The sequence below is a fragment of the Grampus griseus genome (assembly GCF_964374135.1).
Source record: "Grampus griseus genome assembly, chromosome: 3".
NCBI classification, from domain to species: Eukaryota; Metazoa; Chordata; class Mammalia; order Artiodactyla; family Delphinidae; genus Grampus; species Grampus griseus.
Genome location: NC_139019.1, coordinates 71,324,135 through 71,342,055, shown reverse-complemented (window position 1 = coordinate 71,342,055; position 17,921 = coordinate 71,324,135). Strand labels below are relative to the sequence as shown.

The 17,921-nt window shown below is 35.8% G+C and overlaps 1 long non-coding RNA gene across 1 annotated transcript; it reads right to left on the bottom strand.

Moving 5' to 3' along the window:
• Positions 1 to 229: 229 nt before the first annotated feature.
• LOC309820690 lies at positions 230 to 6,682 on the bottom strand. Its single transcript, XR_014296537.1, has 4 exons — positions 6,594 to 6,682; positions 4,593 to 4,672; positions 3,490 to 3,569; positions 230 to 973 (listed from the first exon to the last, which is right to left on the bottom strand). It is a non-coding gene; the product is annotated as an uncharacterized lncRNA (long non-coding RNA).
• Between the last annotated feature and the right edge of the window lie 11,239 nt (positions 6,683 to 17,921).

Genomic DNA, 17,921 nt, shown 5'->3' with positions numbered 1-17,921 from the left:
TTGCACATAGGATGCCTGTGAAGGCACGAAACACTAAGCGAAGATTTGTCCCGAGACCAGGACTTCTTTAAAAATCATGGTAACTGTCTGGAGTTAGTGTAGGTTATTTTAATCAAGTCATTTGCCTTTTAACACATGTAGGGCTCAGTTATTCTAGTAATTTGTGATCTTAGATTATTTACCACCACCTTTTAAAGAAAAAAGCAGAGACAAACAAAACAGAAAAATATCTCTTTGACCGTCATAGTTGACTTTAATTATATTCAATATAAAGTTTCTTAAATATTGTACAGAAGAAAACAAAGTATACATTTTATACAACTATGAAATTAAAGATAATAAATTAAGCCCAAACAAAACTATTAAAAAATAAAATTCAAGTAAAATACATTAAAAATGAGAAAGAATTTTTATTGAAACTATATTTCTCATGTTATATTTAAGAGTAACAAATGTATCCCTTTGTTTACTGTGTTACTTGTCAACATAACTTTTATGCTTTTGAGTACAAAGGACTATAATTTGGTTCATATTTTTATAATTATTTCTCCTTTTTAAATGAACTTTTTAACATTTATTTTTATTTATTTTTGGCTGCGTTGGGTGTTCGTTGCTGCACGCAGGCTTTCTCTAGTTGTGGCGAGCGGGCGCTACTCTTCGTTGCGGTGCACGGGCTTCTCATTGCAGTGGCCTCTCTTGTTGTGGAGCACGGGCTCTAGGCACGTGGGCTTCAGTAGTTGTGGCATGTGGGCTCAGTAGTTGTGGCTCGCGGGCTCCAGAGCGCAGGCTTGGTAGTTGTGGTGCATGGGCTTAGTTGCTCCACGGCATGTGGGATCTTCCCGCACCAGGACTCGAACCCGTGTCCCCTGCATTGGCAGGCGGATTCTTAACCCCTGCACCATCAGGGAAGTTCTTAAATGAATTCTTAACTTAAGCTACTCTGTTATTTTCATGAGCCAATCAATTTAAGAATCTGTAGAAAATGTAAAATGCAATAAGAAGAACAATAAATGAAAAATCCTCCAGAGCATATTTATGTTATGTGCGCTGATAATATACTGTTGTGAGATGTTCTTTAGTCAGACCAGCCTGCATTGTCTGTTGGGCAGTTTTTTTTCTGATCAGTATATTTCCACATCTACAAGCTTTTTGATGACAACTACTGTAAAAGCTTGATTCAGAGAAAATGCTGGACATCATTTGGCCTTTGGGTACTTAGAATGTGATCAAATGTAACCTAAGTAGCTAGTCATAAAATAGTCATGTAGATGGGATGGAATACGCTAACATCAGTATATAAAAATCCTTTTAGAAAAGAAAGTATACCATTAACAACAAGAACAACAACAAAATTTCTGGAGCTTCAGAACCAAAATAAGTAGACCCTTGCTCTTGGGATCTTTGAGAACTTGGAACCATTCTTTGGAGCTTTGGTTTGGATTGAGAATATAGAGTGCATGTAGAAATTAGCAGAAAGGAAGAAAATTTTGCATCATAGACACAAACTTCAGTGGGTTGAAGGTTCGTTAGATACTCAAATGAAAGAAGATTTGAAGAAAGGAGAAATACTGTATGGAGAAAGTTGGAAAAGTAAAAGATAAACCATGGATACTCTTCTTACTTTGTGCCCTCTACTGGCGCTCTCCTTGCCGACCACTCAGGCAACATACAAGAAGTGACTTCTGATACAAGTAATTGAATAAAAATCCCTAATGTGCTCAGATTGGTTTTGGTCTCCATTCTGCTGCAGCAAGAAGTGACAGTCGTGCATATATTATGTCTGCCATTATGCAGTCTTCACCCTGAATTTCTAATTGTTTAAGATCTTTTGAATATCTTTATTCACTATATCAAATGATATCACTCACAAGAACAAAGAAGTAAAGTCCACTTTCCTGACTTCAGGAATAATTCTTAAACATCCTTTTCTGATACAAATCTGAATTAGTTCTAAAGAGTTCCATATTAAGAAAATTCAAAACTATTTTTCTTCAGAAACTTATTCCATTGTATAACTCCCCACATTTCTGTGTAGGCATCCTTCCTCATATCTAATCTAAACCCTCTGTACTGCATTTTATTCTTTTCCCCTTTGTCTGGCTTTAGCATCAGAACAGATGGCCATCTTTTGTCAGTAATTGAAGACTGTTTCTAAGAAACATTGAGTCTGCATCAGAACTCACTTGTTAGGCAAAGCTCCTGCTCAGGACAGAAGCCGGGACAGTCTTTGAAATCATAAGTGTGTCTTGAACCTCTGGTTCCCCTTTTCCTCACTGTCAGTCATTTAGTACCTTCATTTTTTTTTTTTCTTTTCTCATCCCTTTTTTAAGATATATGACTAGTTAAATTTACTCACATTGAGGTGTAAATGACTGCTAAAGATTAAAATGTAACCCATTGGGGGATGGTGTCTTAATTTTAACAAAGAGCATTTTTTCTTAGATTGAGGTTTTAATCACAGGGTTTCAGTATCTATAAATTGGATAAAGTAGAGTGGGAGGAGGGTGGAGGATCACTGTCGACATCATTGGAATCATTCTGTGCAGGTGATAAGTTAAAATACTCCATATTGCAAGCAGCAGCCCTCTTCACTCATGATTCATTTGACAGATATTCACTGGGCATCTAGTGACTGGGGCACTGAGACTCCAGCAGTGAATTAGACAGTGTCTTATAGACCTTATATTCTTTTGAGGGGAGAAAAACAATAAATGAACCAATAAAACCAAGAAAATGCCAAGTGTGAGAAATGTGGGCAGAGATTAGAATAAGGTGAGGTGAATAGAGAGTCACTGGCTGGCTGCTTTGGATTTGGGTCAGGAAAGGCATTTCTTGGGGGAGGTCACCTCTAAATTGAGATCTGAATGTAATACACAGCCAGCCATAGGCAGAGAAGGAGAGCAGTATTCCACGGAGAGGTAAGAACAAGTGCAAGGACTCTACAGATAGGGATAAACTTAGCATGTTAATATCTGTTTCTCACTGGATTGAGGGAGTCTAGAGGATGAGGCTGGGGAGAGAAGGAGGGATCAGTTGATGCAGGGCTTTGGTATGCTAGTATAGAAACTTAAGATTTTATTCTAAGCATTGAGGGAAGCATCTGGAGCTGGATCTGATTGACATTTTTAAAACCCTACCAACTTTTCTGTGTATGATAGCAGGAATGGAAGCAGGAAGACCAGTTGGGATGTTGAGTATTCGGGTGAGAGAAAATGATGACTCACATAGGATGGTGAAGGTGGAAACATAGAAAAAGATTTCTTTAAGAGGGAGGTTGACAGGTCTGGCTGATGTGTTAAATGTCGAGTATGAGTGAAAGAGAGGAGTCAAGAGTAATGCCTAGCATTAAGCCTTGACTAACTCAAGGGTGATGCTTCCTTTACTATTATAGAGAAGACTTAGGGAGAAACAGGTCTAGAGGTAAGACCAAGATTTCATAGTTCAATGTGCTGTAGTAGTTAGGGTCACAGATTTTGAGGTTAGGCTTACCTGAATCTAAATCCTCCTGGCTTAGGTACTTTCCAGCTCCATGATCTTGAGCATAAATGGACATCAGTATGAGCACAGGACTGTGAAAATGAAGAAAAAAACAGGCAGTTCATAGAGAACAACTTAGGTACATCAGCATTATTACTAAATTTGAGATTAGAATTTAAAATCTGTTTTTTCTGTTGTCCAGATTTTAACATTCTTGGTTAATATTTTATGCCATGACTCCAAAATATCATTTCAAATTGCAGAGTTTAAGAATTGCTATTTTCTGACCAATTCCTTTGCTAAAAAGTTTACATTCCTTTAAATACACCACAGTGTTGTTTTAGCCATAGAGTATGTTGCTTCCTAATGGTCAATTTGTCTACTAGGACATAGAGATAATTATACCATTTTCCAATACAAACATTGATCATTTTCACATCTTTCATTATCCTGTATAGTTTTCTTTATAAAGACTAGGAACCAGCAATTATCCACTTTATACATATACTTTTAAACTTTTATTTAAAAATGTCATATTATATTCTGGCCTTCCAGAAACACTTCTCTATTTGGTGTCTTTATCAAGCATAATTCATGAGTATCTCTTGCATTTTTCTAGGTTTCTGATGAAAATAGAACCCCGAACTCTGAATTTATTATGATGGTCAATTTTTCAAGGGGGGTATAGTAGGAAGAATTATAAAGAGTAATTTTTTCCAGTTGTGAGGAACTTACAGTATTTCTCTTTTTTAGGCCATGTCTTATGAGAAGTGGCATAGATTAGAGTTGGGAGGGACAGAACTTGGAATAGCACTAAGGTCATTTTAAAATCATCAACTGTACAAAATACTTGTATGAAAGAAGTTTATTTATGTTTTGAACACCTAGAATTTGTATATGCTCTTAATTGGTCAATATTCTGTGGTCCCACATTAGCTACCTTGGAGTTTCTAGACAGATAAAGAAGAGAGGATTATTTTCACTGATTAGGTGGGTGCAAGGCCTTGAGGACAAATAGATGGTGATTTAGTACTTTATATATCAAAGTTATTTTTTTAAGTTTATTAATGAAAATACTGTTGAAAGAAGAATCAAGAAAGATAAATTGCACATACCTCTTTCTCTCAAATAACAGTGCTCTTAAACATGGTCCATTAATTTTCAGCCTGGAGGTATTATTGATGATGTAATACTCCTGCGAGAGTAGACTTTCAATTTAACACATTTTACTCATTCACGTTTAACTCATTCAATATGATCAATTTATCAATATGAATGAGACCACCAGAGAACCTATTACAGAAATATGCATGCTTTGATACCTAATGCATATGCCTCTTTGTTGATGTAGAAAATGAGTTTGGTGGGCTAACTCAAGAGATTCTGAATGAAGGTGCAAAATAAAGATTCCCAAAATAAGCAAGAGGTACTTTCAGTTGAAAGCATTATAGAGCCCAGAATTCTGAGTAAAGAAATCATTTTGTATTTGCTTCAGAGAGGCACTATTTATCTCTGTTGGCCAACATACTTTGAAGCAACTATTTGGTTTTAATGGATATATATCGTGTCACTCTGCCATCAGTAATTTGAACAGCTTGAAATACTGTATGTCATCTTACATTGCTTTCTCTTTGAAGAAAACACAATCACTGGATTGTTTTTCATTGATTTAAAAACATTGACTTGCTGAAGTATGAGCCTGTGTGCAGTCATAATTCTTGTCTTTTCTTCCTCGGCAAAGCCTGTGATAATTCTTTGAATTTCAAGCAGGTGTCATGCATCAGATCCAAGCGCTTAATAAATGCACCAGAAGTATATTTTTTTAAGGCCTTGTGTTTATCCCATTTCCATTTATCTTGTGAAATGTCTTCAAATGCTTTTCTAAAATCCTGGGAAAGAGCAGGTTAGCATTTCGACTTGGCAAGCAAAGCTAGTATGTGTAAGACTCTCCTGTCTATTTTGACCTTAACCAACACTGGTGATTCCTAGCCTGTATGCCAAGGGACCATGAGGAGTGACGGAGTTATTGGATGGGGCCCACAAATCCATATGTACACCAAGCTTTTTTTTTTTTTTTGGTAATCTGAATAAATATCTCTAACATGAAACTGTACATGAAAATTGTGTTTTTGTTCTAAATGCTGCGGTGATCAATAAAATCAAATGCATTTAAAAGTGATCCTTAATTCATGGTGACTTTTCATCATTTTATATTTTCTCAGTTAATGGAAGGTACCGGGTACCTGTATTTTTTACATTGTAATTGACAGTGTTCTATGCATTAAATTTTAAGAAAAGATGACATTATTGACCACAGGTACCTCACTGATACCAAATTGAAATGTTTTGTTATCATATACTTGTTGCAAGCTGGTCATCAGTAATTTCACATTCATTTTGATCAACAGCATACTAATAAGTTAATATAACTAACAACTATAATAGCTATTGCATTGGGCGCAGACAGTTGTTTCATTTTTACACCAATCCTGTAAAGTAATTATTATTATTTCTATTTCACTAAGAGGAAACCAAGTATATTGCCTTTGTACCAATGGAACGCTTATAGGTAATGTGGCTATTAACCCTAACTTGGCCGTCCGACTCTAAGTGCCTTTCTCTTTAGACTCGATCACATTGCAGAGCAGTATGACATGTAAGACATACATATCAAAGTTGTGCTTGATTCTAGAAGGCATAGACTCATGGAAGTGATATGACTTGGATCTGCCTTAAATTATTTTGAATCTGATCAATTATGATTTTTTGAGAACATTTAATCTAGAAATATTTGTTTGTGAAATCCATGAAATCATATGAATGCTATGCAAACCAGGCAATTAGAGCAACTACCCCTCACTACTAAACCAGCAACCGCCTACTAGATATGTCCAAATTTGACTTACTATTTCAAATATCAAGAGAGACTAAGAAAAGAAAGGAAAGAAAAACAAGCAATGATACGGAAATTTTAAAGTATAGGAAAGAAAAGGTGGGAAGAGCTGCATGCAATTCATGGACTTTAAAAATTAAGAGATCTGGGGGCTTATAGTAGAGTCCCTGAAGGTTTTCAGCTCATTAATTTCTCTGGTGAATTAGGTGCTAGCCTCACCTACCCGCTCTCTTCTGCATCCTTCGTCTCATTATTCTCCCTTCCACCGTGGAAAATCCTACTGTTTGTTTACAATCCAGAGTTTTAAAGAGGCTGAACTAAAATTGGCTGCTTCTGGGACATCCCTGCCAATGGATGGGGTCCAAATTGGCTCTGCCATGAAGAGGCAGCTATGCCCACATAAGGATATTTTGGCTTAGTGCTTCTGTCATCTTGTTGCCAGGCAGACAATCATCCAGGAGTGGGAAAATACAGCCAGGGCAAATGTTTATAGCTAGAGTGGTCAGCTGGTTAGAGCACTAGTCTGAAGGAAAGGCTATCTGGATGTCATGTTTGACTCCTCATGGGAAGCACTTAATAAGAGGCAAACCACTTAGCCTTTTAGTCCCCAGTCTGATGGACAAGGACTGCAGTACATATACCTCCTACCTGCCTAGGGATATTTTTAAAGTTTTCAGTTTATTTCTTCCAGTCCTGACTATACAGGAGACAACCACTTTGTTTTCTGTTTTGAGAACAGGGTTATAACTATCTCTGTAGCTTTTCTAATGTTACAGTCAAGTTTAGGAGAAAGAACAGTTCTCACAGCCTTGGAAGAAAGGCTTCCCTTTAAATGTTTTTCATTGGCTAATATATTACCTGAAGATGAGAAGACAGGGTGTGTGTACAAAAATCACATGTAGAAAGCATATGCGTAAAACATAGATGTGTATACAGTATTTATGTAAAGATGTCTTTATCTAGACATTCCAGCACAGCTCCAGTTAAGCCACAACTTTTGTAACAGGAAAGCAAATCAGATTTGACTACATTGGCTGTTTAACTGAAGGAGCCACACAGATGGGAAAGAAGCACAGACAAATTGCTTTTGGCTCTGCTTTCCTTTATAACAACATCAGATATTTTTAGTTTCTTTCTCTCTATGCGTTGTGCATGTTTCTGCCTCATATAGAAAGTCATTGCACATTGTCTTCATTAGTTTTGCCACCCTTTACTAACCCCATTTAGCTTTTCACTTACCTTTTAAATTCTGCAGATACCATGGGAAAGTCCATTTTTTCAGATGTAGGTGATGGGCAGATAGAAATAACTTAATGTCATGGAAATGATTCTTATTAGTAGAATAGAGAATCTTATACTTTTGATCTCATGGTGGATGCATATTTCTGATTAGCACAAAGTACCTTTCCAAACTGGGTGGAGCTATACAAACCTTAGTTCCAATAATTAGAATAGAATTTTCTCTGTGACAGTCTCAGTGTAATGTAGTGAACTGTGAGAATCATTAAAAATTATTATTTGGGTAATGTCCACATGAACCTTTCATAGGCTGCCTATTTTGTTTTCACTCTCTTGAACTTTCCCATTTGTAAATAGCAATAGTTGTTATTTTCATATCCAGGTTCCTTGTGATATTACAGTGTGAGATTGGAAAGAGATGAGTATGGCTACAGGTTTCATCAAGTATTCCAGCAGGGTATCTCATCATTGTTATCCTCCAAAAGTGGTCTGTGAGCAAGGACTTAAAAACATGACTCAAACAGTGTGACACTTCTTAAAAAGTTAATCATAGAGTGCCATTTGACCAAGCAATTTCACTTCTAGGTATCTACCCCAAACTTGTGTTCATGTAAAGACTTGTTGACCAATGTTTATAGCAGCTTATGCATAATAGTCCCAAATTGGAAACAATCCAAATGTCTATCAACTGGCAAATGAGTAAAGAAAATGTCGTATACCTGTGCAATGGACTACAATTCAGAAATAAAAAGTAACAAACTACTACTGATGCGTGAAACAACAGAGGTTATACTAAGTAAAAGAAGCCAGAACAAAGACTACATATTGCATAATTAAATTTACATGAAATTTCTAGAAAAAGAAAACCTGTGAAGAAAAATGCAGATCACTAGCTGCATGAGGCAGGAGATAGTAGTGGAGATTAACTGCCAAGGACATGAGGTAACTTTTTGGAGTGATGAAAAGTTTTAACTAGTTAAGTGATGGTTGCACAATTTTATATTTATTAAAAATCATTGAACTGATACTTAAAATAGGTAAATATTATGGTATGCAAACTAACCTTAATAAGGTTATGATTCTGAATGCTAATTATTGATAGTTTCTATAGCTCTGTATCCACCTCATTATAATTTTGCATGCTGTGTGTTTCAGGGAGATTGGAGTGTGTATGTATGTATGTGTGTATGAGTGTGAGACAGGTACTGCCCTCCCCAATATATTACAGCTATTATAGATTTCTGTTTTTTGAATATGCCAAATTCTGTTCTGCTCCAGAAAATTCTTCTGCACATACTGTAACTTGCCATCCCTGGAATGTTCTTTTCCAACACACTTCTCAAGGCTGGTTCCTTTTCTTTCAGGTTGTTGCTAATGTACCTCCTCAGAGAGGGCTTCCCTAGTTTTGTAAAGGAGATTCCTGTCCCCAGTAATATTTTTGGCCACTTGTGAATTTCTTTCATAGCATTTGACCCAACTTTGAGTTAGTTTCATATGCATATATGTTTATATGTATATATTTAATATCTTCCCTAATAAAATATAAGGCATGTAAGTGGAAGTATATCCCAATGATCATTACAGTGTGGGTATTTAATATTTTGTAAGTAATTAATAAATGAATGAATAAGAGTATTCCTGGTATTACGCCATGAAAGGTTAGAAAACTCCTTAATAATTTAGGTGGGTCTGCATTCCAGGTTTTTTTTTTTTTTTTTGCAGTACGCAGGCCTCTCACTGTTGTGGCCTCTCCCATTGCGGAGCACAGGCTCCGGACACGCAGGCTCAGCGGCCATGGCTCATGGGCCCAGCCGCTCCGTGGCATGTGAGATCTTCCCAGACCGGGGCACGAACCCATGTCCCCTGCATCGGCAGGCGGACTCTCAACCACTGTGCCACCAGGGAAGCCCCCAGGGTTTTTTTTAAGGATTTCCATAGTCATGAATGGACTTGCCTCATCTAGCAAATGCTGGTATTCCTGAAAATACTCTGGAAATAACCTGTTATTCTGAGGACTTCTGAGTGTGGGTGTAAGTCTTTATTGTCAGAGGATTCTGGTATCTGTGAGGGACACCCTAATTTTCCCATGTCTATCTTTAAAAATCTCACATGATCCTGGGAGGCATAGAGGCTCCAGATTTTTTCAGTGCCCTGCAATTACCAGTTGCTAAATATTGTTTTTTGACACCTCATCAAGCTCTTTTAAAAACCTACTTTAACAACTGAATTAGACCTCCCTGTGTACAAACCATAATACAAAACTAATGTACAGTTAACTGTGGCCTAAACAATGAGGCTTCCCCAAAATTTAATCTTCCTCCTAGGAAGTAGCGTCTACTGTGAAAAAATTTTACTCATTACATAATCTGACAAAATAATATAGTATAGTTTTAGTAGCTACAGTTAATACGTTGAACATGTGGTTTCTTCAATAATTACTAATTTTTACTCACTACTAATTTACTAATTTTTCTCACTACTAATTATGGTATTCAATTTTTCACTCCTTAATTTGTTCTGTCATAAGTTTTTATTTATTCCAGACTGAATGGTGATGGAGTTGAGACTTTTGCACTTCTACCATTAGCTTAACATCGTTGATATAAAATGCTGTATGTTGTAATAGTTTATTATCACATTATTTTTGGTGACTTAATTTTCCTGTGATGATCATCTCAATTTAGCCATTCCAGATGTGAAATAGTTTCAAAGGATATTTTAAAAACTTACCAAGGTTGTTCATTGTAGTTTTATATAATTTTAATACTATTATGATAGTTGCCAGTTATAATTGTCAGTCCTCTCCAGCTGCCTGTTTGCTACAGGAAACTTCACTGCTGGAGTACTGTGCAGGCAAACTAGGCAGCTGGCTTGAGAAGAGTTGAAAGACCCCCAGGAAATACATCTTGGGCTGAAATGAATTGAAATGGGTAACTGCTTATTACTTTAAGGTGTATATATAAGTATTAGGTGTCTGTGTCTCTTTGTAAAGTGAGGCAGGCTTTGTGAGGAATGTGGGAGTAGAAATGCAGTAATTATTCACTTTCAGAGACTTTTGACACACGGGAATGACCTACAGCATAAAATTTAAGAGTGTCTAAAACTCAGTAATCAAGTTAAATCTTATTTTAGTGCAATGTTTTAAGAAATTAAATTGGCAAAATGACCTGTGGGCCAGTACCTGTTCTTGTAAATAAAGCTTTATTGGGATGGGGGCTGAGATTAGGGTGAGGTGAGTGAGACAGGATCATGCAAGTGGAGAGTTGTGTCTTGTCTTTATTTAAAATTGTCATAAAAATACATTTTTTGTAATGGATATTTTGCCTTAAATATGATTTTTTAAAAAATTATGATTCATAATTTCCTAGTTTCTCTGAGATCTTCCCAAGATATGGTAGCTATAGGAAAGCTTAATAACCTATGCTAATTTTGGGAGAGATGTGGAATTAATGTATTTGGGGGTATACATTGGATCCCTGAAATTCCAATTTTATTTAAAATGCCTGTGTTAGAGAGGTTGTTTTAAAAGGGCAATGCAGCAACTGTACATTCTAAATGCTTTTCCTTAACTAGAGCCGCAAATGTTTAGGATATTGTAAAATTGAATTTTTTTTGAACTCCGACCATGCTTATATTGAGAACAATTATATCTCAGGGTAGTCATCATGTCTTTGTAAAAATAAATGCTGTTTCCTTTAAGTTTTGTTCAAAATCTACCCTTTATTTTGATTTATATAGATTTTTACATTCAAAAATAAGATATTAAAACTAGACACACATATATATATATATATCCCGATAATAAATATTCCATATGTATGTATTCACACATATCACGGAGAAAACAAAATCTGTTTTTCCTTGAATGAGTCCTACATAAATCCAAAACAATTGGAAGAATCAAGAAAATATAAAACTGTTTAAAAGCAAATGGTGATTCATATTTATCTCACCATTGATGCTTACTTTCTAGATACTTATTTGGTTGACTACTCTAAATATTTTTTTTAGGCTGCCACTATGGCTGTGTCTCCACAATTTTTTTGGACCTTATTATTACATGGGTTGATATTTTGTTTGATTCAGACTCTTATAAGGATACAGGGTAATGTAGAGGTGGATGATGATGCAGCCTGCTTTCCTACAGAGTGTGGCGGAGTTGAGCAGCTAGTTTACGATCTAAGAATATGACTTTTGAGTCTTAAGAAGCTAGATGGTTTAAACATGCTCTGCACTCTATCAAGTGGGGGCTGCCTTTGTTCCCTTCCTTTTTTTCCCCATAATGGCACCTCTCTATGCTCCCAGGTAATGTATTCTCTTCCTTGCTTCTTATTCCCTCATTCCTCCTTAACCCCTCCCTACCTTTGAAGGTCCAGCTATGAGATAATCCACACTTCCTTCCTTTTTGCAGTTACTTACAGAAACCTCATTCCTGAGTATTTTAACCTCCACTTTTCATTCTTATCAACACTACTCCCTGTCATACCTCTTAGTGACTTCAGTATCCACAGAGATGATAACTCAGACTTTCAGCTTCTTGACCTCTTCTTCATTACTCTATTTTTCTACCTTACATCAGACATTTATTTCCAAGATCATATCAATTAATGCATTCCCACTGTATTATCAGTTTTAGGTATTCTAATTTCTGACCACCTCCTGTCTTTCCAGCTGATAACAAAACTCCCCAAGCTGATCCAATCACATTTTCACTGTCCTCCCTTACTCCATTTCATATTCTCACCTCCCTCTTTATCCAGCTCAGATTCTATGGTTTGTATTTATAAACATTACTTTGCATATGCCCTCATTTCCCTTGTTCCCCTCTCTTTTACTAACAGAGGAGTCAGGATTTAAACCCAATCAGACTAAATCTAGTGATTGAGCTCTTAATCACTACAGTATACATATATTATCTCATTTGAGTCTTACAACACACCTGTAAAAATAAATCAGAAAGTAGAAGCTTGGAGAAACTAAGTAAGTCTTCTATGATCACACAGCATGTATGTGGTGTAGTAGTTTTTAAACTTTGCTTACTTTGTATCTATATCTAAGCAGCTGAACTTGTCTGGGGAAGTTTATGCTGACCCATTTCACTTTAAATTTCATGACCATTTCAGAATAGACTATTCAGAAGTAGACCTCAAAAAATATAGTCATCTGATCTTTGACAAAGGAGCAAAGGCAATACAATGGAGAGAAAATAGTCTTTTCAACAAATGATGCTGGAACAACTGACATCCACATGCCAAAAAAATGAATGTAGATGCAGACCTTACACCCTTCACAAAACTTAACTCAAAATAGATCACAGACTTAAATGTAAAACACAAAACTATCAAATTCCTAGAAGATAACATAGGAGAAATTCCAGATGATCTTGGGTTTGATTTTTTAGATGCAACATCAAAGGCACAGTCCATAAAAGAAAGAATTTATAATCTCAATCTCATTAAAACTTCTGCTCTAAGAAAGACAGTATCAAGATAATGAAAAGAGAAGCCACAAAATGGGAGAAAATATTTACAAAAAACACATTTGATAAGGGACTATTATCCAAAATATACAAAGAACTCTTAATACTCAACAATAGGAAAACAAACCATCCAGTTAAAAATAGATCAAAGACCTTAGTAGTCACCTCACCAAAGAATAAGTACAAATTACAAATAAGCATATATGTCATCATATGTTATCAGGGAAATGAAAATTAAAACAATAATGAGATACCACTATATACATATTAGAATAGACAAAATCCAAAGCACTGAGAACACCAACTGCTAGTAAGGATGTGCAGGAGCAGGAATGCTCATTCATTGCTGGTGGGAATGCAAAATGGTGCAGTCACTTTGGAATAGAGCTTTGTGGTTTCTTAGAAAACTAAACATACTCTTATTAGAAATCCAGTAATCCTGCTCCTTGGTATTGACCCAGACAAGTTGAAAACTTATGTCCATACAAAAACCTGAACGTGGATATTTATAGTAGCTTTATTCATAATTGTCAAGATGTCCTTCAGTAGGTGAAAGGGTAAATAAACTGTGGTACATCCAAGCAACGGAATATTCTTTAGCTCCAAAAAGAAATGTGCTATCACTCATAAAAAGACATAGAGAGAATTTAAATGCATTTTACTAGGTGAAAAAAGCCATTCTGAAAAGGCTACATACTATATAATTCCAACTGTATGACCTTCTAGAAAAGGCAAAACTATGGAGACTGTAAAAAGATTAGTGGTTGCCAGGGATTAGGAAGGATTGAGGGAAGAATAGGTAGAGCACAAAGGGCTCTTTGGACAGAGAAACTACTATATATGACACTATAATGAAGGATGCATGTCATCATGGAGGATACATTTGTCTAAGCCCACACAGTGTACAACACCAAGAGTGAACCCTAATGTAAACTATGAACATTGAATGATAACAGTGTGTCAATATATGTTCATCAGTTGTGACAAATTCTACCACTCTGATGGGGGATTTTGATAATGGAAGAGGCTATGCATATGTGGGAGGTAGGGGAGAAATGGAACCTTTCTATACCTTCTGCTCAATTTTGTTGTGAACCTAAAACTGCTCTAAAAAAAAGTCCATATTTTAAAAAAAAAGTATTTTTGTGATTTCATGTCCTCTCTAGTTTCCTCTTCATTTCTCTGCTCTCCTTTTTCACAGCATAATCCTTCAAAAGAGTTGTTGATCAGGTGCACATGGAACATTCTCCAGGTTAGATCACATGCTGGGCCTTGGTAAATTTAAGAAAATTGAAATCATACCAAGCATCTTTTCCAACCACAATGCTGTGAGATTAGAAGTCAACTATGAAAAAACCCTGCAAAAACAAACAAACACATGGAGGCTAAACAATATGCTACTAAACAACCAATGGATCACTGAAGAAATCAAAGAGAAAATCAAAAAATTGAAAAAGAGAAAATGAAAACGAAAACATGATGATCCAAAAACCTATGAGATTCAGCAAAAGCAGTTCTAAGAGGGAAGTTTATAGCAATACAAACTTATCTCAGAAAACAAGAGAAACCTCAAATAAACAACCTAACCTTACACCTAAAACAACTGGAGAATGAAGAACAAACAAAACCCAAAGTTACTAGAAGGAAAGAAAACATAAAGATCAGAGCAGAAATAAATGAAATAGAGATGAAAAAACAATAGAAAAGATCAATGAAACTAAAAGCTAGTTCTTTGAAAAGATAAATAAAATTGATAAACCTTTAGCCAGACTCACCAAGAAAAAAAGAGACAGGGCACCAAACAATAAAATCAGAAATGAAAACGGAGAACTTACAACCAACACCACAGAAATACAAAGGATCATAAAAGACTGCTACAAACAACTAGATGCCAGTAAAATGAACAACCTAGGAGAAATGGACAAATCCTTAGAAAAGTACAATCTCCCATGACTGAACTAGGAAGAAATAGAGAATATGAACAGACCAATTACCAGTCATGAAAATGAATCAGTCATTTAAAGACTCCCAACAAACAAATGTCCAGGACCAGGTGGCTTCACAGGTAAATTCTACCAAACATTCCGAGAAGAGTTAACCCTAATCTTTCTGAAACTATTCCAAAAAATTGCAGAGTAAGGAACACTTCAGAACTCATTCTATGAGGCCACCATCACCCTGATACCAAAACCAGACAAAGATATTACAAGAAAAGAAAATTACTGGCCAATACCACTGATGAACATAGATGAAAAGATCCTCAACAAAATACTAGTAAACTGACTCCAACAATGCATTAAAAGGTCATACACCATGATCAAGTGGGATTTAACCCAAGGATGCAGGGATTTTTTAATATACACAAATCAATCAATGTCATATACCAGTTAATAAACTGAAGAATAAAAGCCACAGGATCATCTCAATAGATGTAGGAAAAGCTTTTTGATAAAATCCAAGATTGATTTATGATAAAAAACTCTCTCCAGAAAGTGGACATAGAGGGAGCATACCTCAACATAATAAAGGTCATATATGACAACCCCATAACTAACATCATACTCAACAATAAAAAGCTAAAAAGCATTTCCTCTAAGATCAGGAACAAGACAAGGATGCCCACTCTCGCCACTTTTACTCAACATAGTTTTGGAAGTCCTAGCCGTGGTCATCAGATAAGGAAAAGGAAAGGAATCCAAACTGGAAAGGAAGTAGAAAAACTGTCACTGTTTGCAGATGACATGATACTATACATAGAAAATCCTAAAGACACCACCAGAAAACTACTAGACCTCATCAATGAATTTGTTAAAGTTGCAGGATACAAAATTAATATACAGAAATCTGTTGCATTTTTATACACTAACAACGAAATATCAGAAAGAGAAATTAAGGAAACAACCCCATTTATCACTGCATCAAAAAGAATATAATAACTAGGAGTAAACCTACCTAAGGAGGCAAAAGACCTGTACTCTGAAAACTATGACACTGGTGAAAGAAATAGAACATGACACAAACAGATGGAAAGATATACCGTGTTCTTGGATTAGAGACACAATATTGTTAAAATGACCCAAGCCAATCTACAGATTCAATGCAATCACTATCAAATTACCAATGACATTTTTCACAGAACTAGAACGAAAGATTTTAAAATTTATATGGAAACACAAAAGACCCTGAATAGCCAAAGTAATCCTGAGAAAGAATAATGAAGCTGGAGGAATCAGACTCCCTGACTTCAGACTATCCTACAAAGTCATAGTCATCAAAACAGTATGGTACTGGCACAAACACAGATGGTATAGATCAGTGGAACAGGATAGAAAGCCCAGAGTAAAACCCACAGAGCTTTGGTCAATTAATCTACAACAGAGGAGGCAAGAATATGCAATGGAGAAAAGACAGTCTCTTCAACAAGTGGTGCTGGGAAAACTGGACAACTACATGTAAAGAATGAAATTAGAACATTCTCTAACACCATATACAAAAATAAACTCAAAATGGATTGAAGACCTAAATGTAGGACTGGATATGGTAAAACATAGTGTTCCTAGAGGAACACATAGGCAGAACACTCTTTGACATAAATAACAGCAATATTTTTTTGGATCCACCTCCTAAAGTAATGGAAATAAAAATAAACAAACGTGACCTAATTAAACGTAAAAGCTTTTGCACAGCAAAGGAAACCATAAACAAAATGAAAAGACAGCCTATGGAATGGCAGCAATATTTGCAAATGATGTGATAGATAAGGAATTAATTTCCAAAATATACAAACAGCTCACACAATTCAATATCAAAAAGCAAACAACCCAGTCAAAAATGGGCAGAAGATCTAAATAGACATTTCTCCAAGGAAGACATACAGATGGCCAACAAACACATGAAAAGATCAACATCACTAATTATTAGAGAAATGCAAATCAAAACTACAATGAGGTATCACCTCACACCAGTCAGAATGGCCATCATCAAAAAGGCTACAAATGATAAATGCTGCAGAGGATGTGGAGAAAAAAGAATCCTCCTACACTGTTGGTGGGAATGTAAATTGGTGCAGCTACTGTGGAGAAAAGTATGGACATTCCTTAAAAAAATAAAAATAGAGTTACCATATGATCCAGTGATCCCACTCCTGAGCATAGATCTGAGAAAACTATAATTTGAAAAGATACCTGCACCCCAATGTTCATAGCAGCACTATTTACAATAGCCAAGACATGGAAGCAACCTAAGTGTCCATCAACAGATAAATGGATAAAGAAGATGTGGTATATATACACAATGGAATATTACTCAGCCACAAAAAAGAACAAAATAATGACATTTGCAGCAACATGGATGGGCCTAGAGATTATCATACTAAGTGAAGTAAGTCAGAGAAAGACAAATATCATATGACATAGGTTAATATGTGGAAGGTAAAAAAATGACACAAATGAACTTATTTACAAGCCAGAAATAGTCTCACAGACATAGAAAACAAACTTATGGTTACCAAAGGGGAAAGGAGGAGGAGAGATTAATTAGGAGTTTAGGATTGAAATAGACACACTATATAAGATAGATAACCAATAAGCACCTACTGTATAGCACAGGGAACTATATTCAGTATCTTGTAATAATCTATAATGAAAAAGAATCTAAAAAGAATATATATATGTATAACTGAATCACTTTGCCATACACCTGAAACTAGCACAGCACTGTAAATCAACAATATTTCAGTTAAAGTTTTTAAAAAAGAGTTGTTGGTACCGACTGTGTCTAGGTCCTCTCCTTCCATTCTCTTTTGTTCGCATATCAATAGGCTTTTAACCCCAT